A 15646-nucleotide genomic window follows, 5' to 3' on the forward strand; every position below is an offset into this window, starting at 1 on the left:
CAGTGGCAGAGAATGAGGCATGGGATCTCCTGAGATACTTACAGGAGACTGAGGGGAAAGGAAGGGGAAGAGGTGGCCAAAAACCAACCATATGCCTGTTTCTTGTTGGGCACACCGTGGGACCTTGGGCAGACAACCCACACCACACAGTTTTTGCTGCAGCGTGGGTTGTCATGGCATGTCAACCCACCTACTATCTTTTCTTCCTACATGATTTCCAAATATTGCTGCATGGTCCAAAACGACCAAATTGTCAAGTGTATTTATGTATTTTTGCATTAAATTTGTATAAAAGCTGCCTGTTAGCATAATGCTCTCCCATAAGTGGTCCCAAGACTTCCCAAAAGAACAGTTCCACATCACTTCTAAAGACTTGCAATCTCTGGGTCACCCAACAAAATCACAATCAAGGACCCATGGTTGTGTGCATGAACAAGTTCTGCTTCCTGCATTGGACTGGAATGCTTACAAGCACAGTGGGAAACAAAATCCGTAGTGCAGGCTATTATGCACTCGTTTCAAGATGCACTCGTGAAGTTGCATCTTGTATCGGCCTCCTGTGGGTGTGTGCCCCAGTGTTTCCTACTCTCATTTTCCATTAGTTCCATATGCACAATGTCCAAACAGGAAAGTGTGGACTAGAATGCTGATAGGTTTGCTCATGCAAGTAAGATGAGGCTTGATGGCAAGGTAGGGCTGTGGAATTTGATCATTCTACATGGGTTTCTATGACTGGTGGTATTGCTTTCCTCCCACCAATCCATGTATCCCCCTCTGACAACTAAGAGGTACGATCTACTGTTATATCATTAACTGGTAAAACTCCTATGTATTTAGATGGGGAGGGACTGAAGCCTCAGTATTTATGGACAACATTGGAACTCTAGAAAGAAATTTTAGTTGCAGGAAATGAACATCAAAGAAGATACATTCGTCACCCCCACCAGTTCACCCACAAGGGAAGGATTTTATATTTGACCAAAAAAATTCCATGTAAATTTCTATATTTATATGTGAACAAATCACCACCACCACCAATGTAAAAGAGAAATTAATCTCAGGCATATCACAATTTGCTTGAATCCCATAGAAATCAGTCGGACTTGATTTAGCTTCCTCTTTAATGATTGGTTTCAGTGGGATTTGTGTGTGTGTGTATTTCTTCTGGACTGAGAGGAAAGTGACTCTGAAGAACAAAAGTACAATCTAAATGAGAGTCATGAGTGTGGGATTTTCCTTTTCTTATGGTGCAGAAAGGGCTACCCAAATGCTGGATCTGCCTCAGTTTCCCAAATGCTATTTGTCTTGCAGTAAAAAGCATATTAATTTCCATTAGTGTTTTGACTAGGGAGACCTATAAGAAAAGTTGCAGTGTAGTGGGCTGCTTGTACATGATTCTGGCCTGCCAGTCACACCCTTCTGCAGGATACTGCATTCCATACACACAAACACATTCAAAAAAACCCAAGGCGATTCAGTATCCCATACCTGTTGAGTATGCTCAATTTCCACCAAATTGATCTGTGGTTCTTCCCAATGAGGGCCCCATTTGGGGTTTTTTTGGCGGGGGGGGGTATACTTATTCAAATAAGGTGGCATGTTATGAGATTTACAGTTATGGAAGGCAGTGATGTGCTACTTTGCCCCACCAAGGTCAAACAGATGTCTTTTTTTAAAAAAAAAAAATCTTTATTTATTTAATATATTTTCTATCTATGTACATAATATTACAAGTATTTTAAGAGTATCCAAAGTTTTTCTGAAGTATCCCCATATGAATTTTATTCCATTTCTAACACTTTCAGAGGGATTTTCTACTTTCTCAACCCTTGGTGTTTTCCTGAACCTCCTGATGCTTCTCTCTTCTGCATGAATCATGGTAGTCTGGCTACCAATACTGGAAGAGTGAGTTGGCGACTGGTATACTGGACACCTGTGCTGGAGGGGTGTGGGAGTTTAAGGGCAAGAAGAGGCAACGCCGTACCGTCAACTTACCAGAGACACCTTTTGACCGTGGTGGGGGAACAACATCACAACTCTGCCTTTCATAGTCATGGGTCTCCCAATATATAAACAAATGACCAGGGCAGGTAATTTCTCTGTCCAGATTAGCCTTCCTTAGCATGATACTTTGGACTACAACCATCAGTATTCCTTACTATTGGACATGTTGGTTGGGGCAGATGGAAGCTGCAATTCAAACCATTTGGAGGGCACCAAATTTGTGAAGGCTGCTTTAGGCCACTTGTGGAGATGGACGAAAAAGCAGAATAGCTCTCGATTATGTAAGAAACATTCTGGCCAGTTAGTGCCGAGGTACATCTTTGAATCATGCTAGGAACATTTAAGATATTCTTGGGCAGAGAAATGTACAATCTCGTTTGTTACTACTGAATACAGTTAAATAACTTGAATCATATTAGGCCAGAACCTGGGATCCTTCAAGGTGCTAGACTGTGAGTCTCAGCACTCCATAACCAGCCATGTTTTCTGGAGGTTGCCCGGAGCTGAAGTCCAACACAACTGGAGGGTTTAGGTTGGGGAAGACTGTGTCAGTTTATTACTGTGTTTGTCTGCTACTAGTTCTGACTGTTCTGCATCCGCTCTTCCTCCCTGGTATATCCTTAGATGTTCCCAGCACATTTCCTGCCCATGTGCCTGGCAGCTCTGGAGTGTGCCATCCAAGTACCCACACCTTGATTGACAGTCACTCTCCAGAGTTTTCTTCATAAGCTGAGACTTAACTTATCTGTTCTAACAATGGATAAATCATAAATGTATTGTCTGAGGCATGCCGGGGGTTGTAGGACCTTTTTCTGTCCAAACTTGTCTGGGATTGTGCACCAAATGTATTCCAAACTAGGCAATTTCAACCAGTGAAACACACTGGAGGGCCAATGTGGTGTAGCAGTTAAGAGAGCAAGGCTAGGACTCCGGCGATCTGGGTTCTAGTCCCTGCTCAGCCATGGAGCCAACTGGGTGACTTTGAGCCCTTCACAGACTCTCATCCCAACCTGCCTCACAGGGTGGTTGTTGCGGGGATAAGACTAAGAGTAGTAGTAGGAGAATGATGCAAGCCATTGTGAGGTCTTTAAAAAAGAAAAAGGTGGGATATAAATCTAATAAATAAATATCAACTGCTGTTGTTTATCAGTTGTTAGAACACATTGACATCTTGAACTGTTACATTAGTATTATTGCAATGAAATGGTTATTTAGGTTGTCATAGTTCAAAATGAATTGGTGCTAACATATTCATTGAAAGCATGTGCTGAGAGATATTCTTATTTTTGTTTTGCTGTGCTTGTGCTGTCAGCTGTTTTGGATTTATTTGATTGGAAAAGTGCTGAGGACGATGAAGAGGATGATCTTTTCTACCAGAGGTGCTAGGCATTGATCCTGGGACTTTCTCCTTGCTGGTCACAGGTTCTACTACCCAGCTACAATCCCTCCCAGACAATTGCTATTGGGGTGCTAAATCTCACAATATTATTAAAACACAATGTCATTCTGAAATGTTTACATCTTGCATTTAAGATTTTCTTTATGGCACCATGGAGATACACATACTTTTTGATAGCTTATTATAAATGTGCTGTAAAGCTTGCTGTTTCCCAGTGCTGAGAAATGTGCATCTTCTGAAAATAAAGCTTCAGTATTCTGAGAATGCCTAGAGATAGAGAGAAAGCCAAGCCATGCTGTATGGCCATCTCATTCTCTCTTCTCCTACCTTTTCTCCTTCTTTATATCAACTTCTCCTCACAATTGTTCCCATAGCATTTCCAGCTGCCCTGATGCTGTAGCTATAGCAACTGCAACACCCTCCTCCTGTGGACAATTTGGGCGACATCTCACTCTTCAAATGCCCTGTGGCTTTCTCATTAGCCGTGTGTTGGCTTCACAGGGACCTTGGATACTCAAGGCAGGGGGAGAAGAATTGGGTATGGAGTGTCTGGCTGGGCAGAGGATTCAGGAAGCTGAGCGGCACAGCCCACTGCCAAGTTGCCGGTCTCCTGCATGTCAGAGCTGGCAAGGCCCAGCAAGGGCAAAGCTTCCGCTGCAATTCATTCTATCAGCAGACTCCCTTGTCAGATGCCCATTTTCACAAACACCGCCTGCAGTTAGGCAAGCAATGAATGAAGGTGGGCGCTGTGCGTAAGAGCTCCCTGATGTACCCGAATGGGCAACACACATCTTGAAATAAGTGCTGGACACAATGGGGCTGCTTTCATTTGAATATAATTTGTATGATCAAACAGGAGCTTGATGGGCAGGAGCAAAGACTAAACTAGAGTCTTGCTCTACAGGATAGCACATAAAAGGTGATGTTCTTGAGTCTTTAAATTAAGTAATTTCTTATTAGTGTAACCCTTTTATACACAGGTTGCTTCAAAGAACTATGTTTGCAAGGTTTGCATTTGCAATGGGATGCACACAGAGGTCTTTCTGGTAGAGCCACTCAGAGGCCAAGTTTGTCAAATGGAGACAAACTTCCCCTGCTCTTTTAATGAGATTCTTCCTGAATGCCATCCTATCAAGTGACATGCTGAATAATTCAAGGAAGATCCTGAACAGCCTAGAAATACCTCTAGCTCTTGCTTAATGAGCTCATCATGGGCTGTTAATCCAAGGCCAGCTTGAAGGTGGAATGACAGGGGACCTGTCCAATGACACCTGTCTATTGCTATGTTCAGGAGAGTTTCTCCCAAGAGGTACCTCTTGCAATGGAAAAAGGGGGATTCTCAGTACTCAGCAGAAAGATGCTGCAGATTTGGAGACATGTTGAACAGTATACGGATTGGAGAGCCAGAATTAGGGAGGGAGAATGAGTGGATGGAGCCTTTTGAGGGGTTAAAAAAAATAACTATATTTAGTTTTAAGTAGGATTGTTGTAGCAATCAGTGGCTATAGTTACAAAAATGCAGCATGTTCAACAGAAAATGTATCTGCTATTTTCCTCTTTTCAAAAAAGCTTCATGGATGACTGGAGGGCTGTTCGCCCTAGTGAACCCATCCTATTTTACATCAGTGAAGAGTTTCATATCTGGCCCGGTAACCAGGAACTTCTCAAAGACTGCTGAAGTATAAAAGGCCTATAATCATTCCTTCCCAGTGAGGGGATCAGTTTCTAAAATAGTAAACATATAAACAAGTAAACAAACTTTTAAAGCAGGTTTTCAGAAGTTATCAGAATGGCACTGGAAGGGAGAAATGTGGTATCAAATGGCACCAGTGCTGCCCCAAGCAGTAGCAAATAGGTGCCCCAGCCTATTCCATGACAATCCACAGGTCAGGCCATCGTGGTGGGCATGATGGAGGAAATGGCAGAAATCACATTTTGTTTTTCACCATAACAAAATATTGCTGCTTTTAGCACTAGGATATTAGCTCTCTCCACAGTAAATGTGCAAGCATGGAAAAAGCTTTGAATCACCTGAGCTGTATAAAAGCTGCTTTTGCATCACACCAATATATCACTGCCTTGGTCAGTCCACATTTGCAGGTAGATCACTTCAGAAGGGATTTGTCTATCAACAAAACTTGAGCTTATCCCAGTTCTTTAAACTCTATCTTGAATTTGGCCATACAGCTCACAAGCTTTGTTTTGTGTTTTACTGTCTGAATAAAAATCCATATGCATATACATATCACCTTTACACATTTTAAATGTGTAGAATTTTATCCCATTCATTAAAAAGTGCTCATCCTTTTTTTTCTTTTCTTTTTTTTTGCAGGTATGTATCTCTTTCAAGCACAATTTTCAAATGTACCCACATTGTTGAACAAATTGTAGGGAGTGTTGACAAATCACAATGTACACTCAGAATTTTAGGGCCTTCAATTCCATTTTGCTTTAGAATCTGCATTTGAGTCTAGGAGGCCTATTGGGCAAATTCTAGTCAAAACCAAACAAAAATGAATTTCTAATACATTCCTACTTCAGAAAAGTCTCTCTCTTGGTTCTTCATAAGAATTTACCCAAAGGGGGGAGAGGAGGGACAGGAGAGGTCTAGAAGCTGCATCTGTTCAACTGTTTCAGCCTGAGATGGTTGCTCTAGAAATATTTACTCCCCAAGTAATTGCAGCAGACACCTGAGGAGCTTTCCACTTCCCCTTTACTTCACAGGTGACTGGCTGTGTTAGGATATTAATAGCCAAAGGTCAAGAGGGTCTGAGCTGCTTGCCCCAGCAATAGATTGGAGAGAGCTTTCTTCTTAGCAGGCAGGAATCATTGCACCCCAAGTGTCTGCTTTAAAGAAATGACTCAAATAGATAGTAAGCAGAGTGATTCATTTGGGTGTTTAAGAGAGTGGGACCCTACTGGGGGATGAGAAAGGCAGAAGCGAAGCTGGGCACCCTTTACCCATGCCTGGCAGGCAGCAAGTTTGGTCCTTGGATCATTTCACTCCTGGCACTTCAATGCTTGCTGAGCCTGGTCGAAACGGCTTGGATAATGGCCCTGCCAAATCTTGCAGTAAGTCTGAGAACATAATGCATTATAGGCTGTGAGATGCTCAGATACAAGTCGGGGGGAGGTGAGAAAGGAAATTTAAGATAAATAAATGTGTTCATTGTGTGTGGCAGCTGAGCTCCACAAATAGAGTAAAATCCATGGCCTAAGTAACCTTACTGAATTGGTGCTTAATATATAATCCACAGCTTTTGCTTCCAGTGCCTGCATTTCTGCCTTTTTATTCTCTGGTTAGGTCTTCAGTGTCTCCAGTGGCTAGTTTTACATGGGACTGGTACTGAACAACATTTTAAAAAATTATTTTAGCTGCATTTTTAAAAAGCAGTGTGGGGGAAAAACATTGAAAAACCAATCCATGCCCCCACCCCCGATCACAGTATCTTTCATGGGTTGTGATACATTCTTAACATTATTATTATTATTATTATTATTATTATTATTATTATTATAACATTTCTATGCCGCCCCTTGCCGAAACCTCGGGGCGGCTTACAACATGATAAAATACATTGAAATACAATAGTACATAATAAATTACCATTAAATATAACAATACAAAAAATACATTGATTTACAAATACAAAATTAAAATTATCAGTATAAAATAAAAATATAGGAGGAGAAAGAGAAGGAAGAAGAAGTTGCCCAGGCCAGATCATATGTTTTAACAATTGAAATGATGTTTAAATAAAAAGGTCTTTACCTGGCGCCGAAAAACCAGTAACGACAGTGCCAGGCGGACCTCTTTGGGGAGTGAATTCCATAGGTTGGGCGCCACTGCAGAGAAAGCCCTCCTCCGGGTACTTACTCTCCTAATTTCTTTCATGGAGGGTTCCCGGAGAAGGGACTCTCCCGCAGATCTCAAAGGGCGGTCGGGCATATACGGACGTAAGCGCTCGTTCAGGTAGCCGGGACCCAAGCCGTTTAGGGCTTTGTAGGTCATAATCAACACCTTGAATTGGGCCCGGGCTTCAATGGGAAGCCAGTGAAGCTGACGGAGGACTGGAGTCATGTGAGCATAACGCCCCGTCCCCGTCAGCAACCTGGCAGCTCTATTTTGCACCAATTGAAGTGTTCGGACTGTCTTCAGGGGAAGCCCCACGTAAAGCGCGTTACAGAAGTCTAGGCGGGAAGTCACCAGCGCGTGTGTCACCGTTGCCAGGCAGTCGTATTCCAGGTAGGGGCGCAGCTGATTAATCAGCCGAAGCTGAAGGAAGGCGTTCCTCGCTACCGCTGTCACCTGAGCTTCCAAAGAAAGCTCCGGGTCGAGGAGTACACCTAAGCTGCGGACCTTGTCCCTAAGGGGGAAGGGGTTTGACCCTAATAAGTTGCAGAACAGTCTATTAATTTTTGTAACAAATTAATCCATCACCAACTGCAGTGATGGAGCTCCAAACTGACATCCCAGGAGGCCAAAAGTCTATCTATTAACACCTGGAATGATTATTTGTCAGGCTAATATACCTGGATCCAGAGATTTCTTTTGTGCCTGTCCCAGACCAGAATAAGATCTCTCAATTCAGACACAAACTTCAATTCTTAAAAGAGCAGAATTTAAGGGAACTTCATAACAGCCTCCAGGAGATGATTCCTTAAAAGAATCTTACTTGGCTCCAGCGGACTTTGCCGAAAATGCTACCTAAATTCCATAGTGTGGAAACAGATCCACAAAGCTGAGGAAACATTCTTGGTATAGATTTATATGAGGCAAAGTGCATTCTGCTAGATTTCTGAGAGTGAAACATCTTCTGAGTAGTGATGCAGCTCTTTGTCATTCCAGAGAGAAGAAAAAGGTGAAAATGCTGCATCAAAAATAAATGCATTTGGAAGCAGGGAAGACAGCATCACACTGTATAGCTCAGGAATGGGCAATGTGTATCATCCACAGCCCCCAGTAGGGGGGTTAGTCCACAGAGTGATGGTGGACCAAGTGGTGAAATTGGCCTAGCAACTCCCAAAATTGCCCACCCCAATATAGAAAGCAGTTATAGCTGCTATCCATTACATGTTCTTCTTTAAATGTGATGGGAAACTAGATACCTGAAGAAAAGAGAGCTTCTACTGTCTCCAGTTTTCAGCATTATGTTTCCTGGTTTTCAGAGTTGCTCATCACACAAGCACATGACCCATGTCCTATTTGATTTTTGGGCTGGATTTCTCTCGGGTGTGACAGCAGCCCTGTAATTCCCCATCTGCATTAACTGTCCTGCCATAGTTTTCAGTGTGTATTTGCATCTGGAGGACCATATGCCCTCTCCCGCCCTGGTAAAGGGTGCATTTGAAGGCTATTCTGTCTAATTTTAATGAGCTCTTTTTGGTATATGGAAGAACAGCAGTTCTTTGGTTCACTGAAGAATCTCCCTCTTCCCCTTAACAGCCTTTGCAAATGTTGCTTGGATGGATTCTAAATCTTGGGCTGCTTCACCCGAGCCACTTCTTCCTGCTGAGCTATTTTCCATTTGAGTTCATTTTACTCTTGAGCCTTATGCTGCCTATAACCATTTCCAGGGGGGTAGCTGTGTTAGTCTGTTGCAGCAAAAATGACAAAGAATATTGTGGCACTTTAAAGATTAATGCAATGATTATGGTGCATAAGCTTTTGTGGATGACCATAGGGTGAAGTGCACTCTAGTCTACAAAAGTTAAGGCACAATGTCTCTGTTAGCCATTATGATGCCACAAAACTCTGCTGTTTTTATGCTGGCCGATGGCCTTTTGTGGGGGATGGTGGAGGACAGGAAGGCCTGGAGGAATGTTGTCCATGAGGTCGCGATGTGTCGGATGCGACTTCACAACTAGCAACAACAATGCCCAATCAGATCTTCTAGAATATGGCACCCATTCATAACTTGTGCATTGTTCCCATAACTGAATTTTGTCTATAATCCATTACAAACATATGGGCACAGTTTGACTCTGTGTTGTGCAGGTAGGCAGAAATTATGTTGTGTCTTCCGTCTGAAAAATATTTTAAAGGGTTAGGTGGAGGGAATGAGAAGCTTTTATAGGTAGCCAAAAGTTCCCTGATTTCATGTTTGTTTTTGCCATCCCCATCCGAGAGGAAAGATCACTGGACTGTCTCTAATTCACCAGCATGGCAGCAACTAGTTTTTTCCGATGTCTCTATCTGTCACTGTTGCTGTCACTGTTGCTGTCACTGTAGCTATCACTACCATCTCTCTCCTGCTTCTTTCATTTTGAATTGTATTTGCAGACTTTTTTCACACTCCTCTCCCTGTGCATCTAACTACAATTACTCTAATTACCAGTTCATAAAGCCAAAGTCTTCACCGTTTGGAAAATATGGTTTGTGTTTCTGCATTTGAGGTCTAAGAGCTTGTCTTTCTTTGGAGTGGTGGAAGGAGGCTCACTTGCAGCCTCTGGATATTTCCTGTGTGCCTGAGGCTAGGCTAGTGCAAGTAATGGAGGATTTCTTGGGGGGCCGAGCAGCAGCAGAGGATGTTACAGCACCAGCAGCGAGCGGGTCAGAAAGAGCAAAGATGTCACCCCTTATCTACCATTGTTGTCATGTTTGGCTTTTCAGTGAGACAGCTTTTAAGGATAAACCCTAAGTTAGCTGGGTAGTGAATGCAAAAGCATCCTGGGTTCAGTCCAAAGAATGATTTTTTGTCTCCTCCAGGCATTTGGCCCAGTGGAGAAGGAAACAATCATTTCAATGTAATTTAGTTTCAAAAGCATGGATGTCCCTTCCCTTCCCTTCCCTTCCCTTCCCTTCCCTTCCCTTCCCTTCCCTTCCCTTCCCTTCCCTTCCCTTCCCCCGTGTATGACAGAATAGCTGCTTATTCTTTTGGCTAAGCATGAAAAAGACTTTCCCCTAGGAGGGTCCACATTACTTCAGCTGAAACCAGTTGGGTCTGCATTCTAGCAGTCAGTGTGGCTACAGCCAAAAGTAGGTAAGGTCCCAGGCAAGACTCTTAGCTCCACTGAATACCCAACAACAACCAGACGCTTGCACCAAGGGGCATATGCTTCCAAGGCTCCTCTATCACTCTTGTATTTCCTAACATGGCAATGGTTGGAGGGAAGCATAAATGGCATCAATTACCTAATGCAGGGCTGGTGAAGAAGCATGGCCTGGTGAAAACCTGGGGCTCTGCATTTGGCCCATAGGTTAGAGGTTGCCCACTCTTACTTTTTGCCCTAATGACAGGAAAAAAATGCTGCCATTTGCAGGCAGGTTTTTGGCTAAGGGCTTGGATTTGCTTATATGTTTTTTTCTCTGAGTCATTCTCTCCAAAGAATTCAGGTAAGTTGCTTCTTTGCTTTTTCATCTCTGAGACAAAGCTTTCTCCTATAAAATGGAAACAGCAATCAGGTCTAAATCACATAAATTGCCTTAATCCAAACTATGACTGCTGTTCAGAAGATTATAAGGTCACAACTAATATGCTTTAAACATGCATCATTTTCCATGGTGAAAAACACAGTTCCCTATGTTGCTTGTAAGGAATACAGAAACGTATGCAGATATATACACTTTGACTTATGTATCCCAGTAGTTCAGGTATCCATGTACAAGCAGGAATGAGGATAGATGCTCAGCTAATGTATATGCATCCTCAAGGATTCATGACATAGACACTGTTGAATCAATTCTACCTCTTTCTACCCCCACTGCATATAGGATCTCAGCAAAGACTGTGGGTGAAGCATGAGCGGATGCACCTTGAGAAAATGCATTTATTTATTCAATGATAGTTTGTTTATTAGATTTATATACCACTTATCATATTTTAAAGGTCTTCAAAGTTCAACAAACTCTTTCAACTAGCTTATATTAAAATAATTGAAAATATGATTTAATAGCAGCAGCAAGAACATGTTTAAACAGCCAGACCAATTAACAAAATTACCAATGCCAATTATCAGTATAGAGAACAAATATGTAGGGTTGTATAGACTTTGTTAAATGCATTCTGTCTGCATTTTGTGGATTTTCAAGTGCCTTTCATTCCATCATCCACTTACAGATGAAATCACATTTGCACAAATTTATTTGTATGCATTTTCACCTTTCTTCAAATTCACACTTGAAAAATGCACAAATCTGGATGTGAGACAAATGAAGCCTCTTCTTTGCAGATAATCTGGAAGTCTCTGAAAACCCAATGACCTTTTCATAATCCATGGGCTGCAAGTTTTATTGGTGCCACCTGTTTTTATAATATTTTTGAATACTTATCACTTGTTTTTCTATTTGTTTTGACATATTTTTAATCTTGTATGAAATCTTGAGAGTATTCTACTAGAAATAAATAAATAAGAAAGATTGGCAGGTGAGTTTGAATAACATTTTGAAACAGAAGTCTTGAATTTAAAGGTCAATTCACTGGGCTCATTTGTTAGCTAGGAAAGTCAATACAACAATGTGGATTCCCCCTCAGCTTTTCATGAGGTGAAATGGTTTTGCTAGCATTCCTTCACATGTTAAAGCAATGGTAAAATGGAGGAAACACTGCAATTCTGGAGTGCAGTCTTTCAAAAAACAATTTCATCTTGCTCTAATACAAAGTGGGAGTTCATTTCTGATTATTTTTCAGACTCAAAAATTGCTATTATGGCCTTAACCATGGAAAGGAAGCTGCAGTCTTTCAAGACTCTTTTGGTGAACGCTGGATGTTTATAAAATGTCCAAAGCTGCTCCTAGTCTGATTTTCCCTCCCATCCTCTGAAGCCACAAGAAGTGCTAATTCAGCACTTTGGGGCCAACATTCAGTGCACAGGAAACTCTAGCTTAGCTGCGAGTGTGCCCATTCCAAGGCATTTCAGCTGAACGCGGCTTCATAAAAGCTGTACATTCTGTGTCTAGAAATCAGGGAAAGTTTGCAGCTTTCTTCAAGACCAAGTCCACAGCTGCTGCTTAATTCTGGCATCCCTGTGATGCTCAGGGCCACTAGTGCCTCTGTACCAAAGTGGTGTGCCTGCACCTCCACGATGCGAAGGCTGCCACAAGATACCCTTTTGCCTCAGAGGTAGCACCACCGCCACTCCTGTGTCTTTTCAATATCTTTTATTACACCCAAAGGACAAGGCGGACTTACAGCTTATACATATGAAAACAGAGCTGTGTTTGGAGGTACCTTTAAACTCCCTAACAACTTGGGGAGTGTGCTTGCCGTGCAGTCTAACCCATGAGTGAGGCTGATTCCAGGCTAGGGGGAGACAATCAAATCAACTCCAGTTTCCATCCCACGTGTGTGTTAAAGAACCAAGTAAAAAGAAGCTGAGAAAGAATCAGCCACTTACAAGAAATGAAACAAAACAGCACATTAGCTCACTGCAACTTACTTCTCCATCTAGTATAGAAGCCATATAGTAAATCTGCGCAGCAGCTTATGGTGGGAGACAGGATGAAGTCCACGCATTGGATTTCTTGGCACAGCTAGGCCAATGTTGCCTCTTCGCCTTCCAGGCAAAGAAAATCTCAACAAGCCCAACTATTTCTATTGGACAGGTAGGAAGGAAATCCAAATTGTCCAATCAGTAGTGTGGGGAACTTGGTCATACATCCTGTAGATGATTTATACACTGTGTCTTTTACATAACTTGGGTTACGGAGCAGGGGAGATGAAACATGAGAGTGACCCTGGAATATGTAGAGATATAAATTGGCTGGGGAATCTGGACTGACCATGGTGTTTTTCAAAGGTATTTTAGACAGATGAGAGGGAAAGGAAGGCATTATTTGTCACAGCATCCCACAGTCTGAACTAAATGAACCCTGAAGTCCACATTTAACATTGAGATGAAGCACTTTCCATTCAGGCAGTAGCAAAACCAAAACAAGCATGTAGACAGACACACCCTAGATACGCCAAAACAAACATTCATGAATGGAGAAACTTCAAATGCTTTAGATGTCCTCTTGCTTCCACCTCTGAAACAAATCTTGAATGCACAGTTAGACAGAAATAATTCCCACAACTCCCAGCATGGGCCAGCCAGCAAGTAGCAGTGGCAGTGCCCCCTCTTTTTGAACACCACCCTATAAATATTTTAAATAACTTTTTGCATTTTTGTTGGACTAGTCTTTAGAACTCAAGGCGGTGTGCAAAAAGCAATTCATTAAAATGAAATGTTAGGTCTGTAACACTTGAATAAAGCTAAGACTTTGAGAAAATTTATTACAATCAGACCACAAAAGTGCAAGCTGTGGACAGGGATTTATAAGGCTGCCTTTTTCAAGGAACAAGCAATTTAGTGCATTGGTAAGAGGTTGAAAGGGTGTGTGATACATCACTATTTCAAGAGTCATGCCTTTCTCTCATTCTCATACACACACACACACACACACACACAAAGCTATATTAAATGTGGTTTCAAATGTCTTTTGTTTAGTCCTGGGTTGTAAAGTGTGGTTGGGAACAGGTTTGTCCAAGATTGGACAGAGGCTCTACAAGATGGAAGAGGCAATATATTCAGGTAACTGTTTCACTTATTTAACATGGGTTATCTTTCTTCACTTTGTGATGTGTCATCCTTCAGGTAGTCTACCTTTGCCAGAGAGAGGGAGAGGGAGAGGGAATGCATCTTGAGGGGTCTGTTCATGTATGGAGAGGAAGACAAAAGATGACATGGGTTTGACTAAAGATGAAAATCCTGATTCATATTATAATCTATAGATGGAGATTTGGAAATCAATGCTATCATTTCAGTAGAAATACAAAGCATATCATCCTAGGGGTAAGACTGTGACCAGGTGAACTGGATGCTGCTTGGTCTGCTGTCCAAGTTCCCTTGGTCAACAGGAAGCGTGAAGGCTCCTGTTCTCCCACCTGCTTATGGCTCTTTATCTTTAAACAGGACTTGGCCTGGACAGACCTTCAAACAGAGTATGACCAGATAGAAGAGTCTTTCAAACCTAGGGTCACCTGCTGTAAAGTAAGATATGTGGCCACTGTACCTTGACCCTAGGTTGCAGTTTCACATTTCAGACCTCCGTCCAGATTGCTCTGTAATGTGCTGGAATCATTGCCTCCTTTCATCTCTGGGGATGGAGAAAAAAGAACCACTAATGGGGTCTCGGCTGCTTAGCAAATAACACTGATTGCACATCTCCATCCTATGAACTACATCTGTCCTATTATGGGCAGTTTGTCCTGCCTTTTAAGATTGGATCTCTTCCCAGTCCTGCACAGAGGAGAAGAGAAGAGAAGAGGATGTATGCGCTGTATCCAGATATTCCTCTTCTCAAGGGTCTAATCTTTTTTCCAGATCAGCCACAAACTAATGTGGGAACATAGTACTCACCTGCGTTTTATGATTCCAATCACAGCTTGAGTAATGGCAACAGAACCATAAGCTTGAGCTGCCGGCATGATAGAAGTATGCATTTTGGGATTGTTATTCCAGCATCAGACACATTAATACCCACCAGGCTTCCAGTTCCAATGTTGGAGCCGGGCTTGTCTTTATGAAGCTGGCACTTTGTCAAGTGGAAGTTTGCCTGTCGCACAATCAGTCCCATGTACACCATTTATCTTTCTCTTATAGGTAGAGCAGAGCATTCTTCTCAATCCTGTCACCCACACAAATGAGCCCACCAGTCTCAGCATTGCATTATTACAGTTATTCTTAGTTTTATTCTTGCCTCACCCCACAGTAAAGGCTCAGAGGGGGTTACAATACGAGGAAGGTCATTTAAAAATAAAACAACAATGACAAAACTACAACACTGTCTGTCTTTCCAGGTAAAGATGAACATTCAAAACTGACTCCAAAGACAAAGATGTGACAGACAGCATTTCAAAAACAGGATCCACAGTAACAAGGCAACGTCTGAAGGTTGGGATGTCATTTTATGCAACTAAAATGTGCTCAGGTTTTTAGCTTATGCCAAAATCAACAGACTGGGTTCAATAAGCCTGACCCTCCTTGTGAAATGTGTAATGAAAGTGTGTGTGCGCTCGCTCTCTCTCTCTCTCTCTCTCTCTCTCTCTCTCTCTCTCTCTCTCTCGCATGCACAGAAAGAGAGAGATAGAGAGAGAGAGGCAATGAGAGAGAGAGAAGGAGAGAAAGAATGAGAGAGAGAACAAGAGAGAGAGAGAGAGAAGTAATTTGAGACAAAAGCTAAATTCGTAACATTGCCTTTGAGGTTTCTTTCACATACACTTTCATCTTCTCACCAATGGATAGTGCTTTAGTAGGGGTAAC

At 42.2% G+C, this 15646-nt stretch overlaps 1 protein-coding gene across 2 annotated transcripts in view; it reads left to right on the top strand.

Moving 5' to 3' along the window:
- The window catches only part of LOC123031151, a 93670-nt gene that overhangs the window by 20475 nt on the left and 57549 nt on the right, over positions 1 to 15646 (top strand). The window contains exon 4 of one of the 2 annotated variants that reach the window (XM_044445710.1): positions 15184 to 15277. The gene's annotated coding sequence lies outside the window, so the exon portion shown is untranslated. Of the gene's footprint in view, positions 1 to 10248; positions 15278 to 15646 lie in introns of those variants that run through there. The other variant, XR_006416229.1, reaches the window with a different exon arrangement.

This window comes from Varanus komodoensis, unplaced genomic scaffold, assembly GCF_004798865.1.
Source record: "Varanus komodoensis strain SLA01 unplaced genomic scaffold, ASM479886v1 scaffold1, whole genome shotgun sequence".
Lineage (NCBI taxonomy): Eukaryota > Metazoa > Chordata > Lepidosauria > Squamata > Varanidae > Varanus > Varanus komodoensis.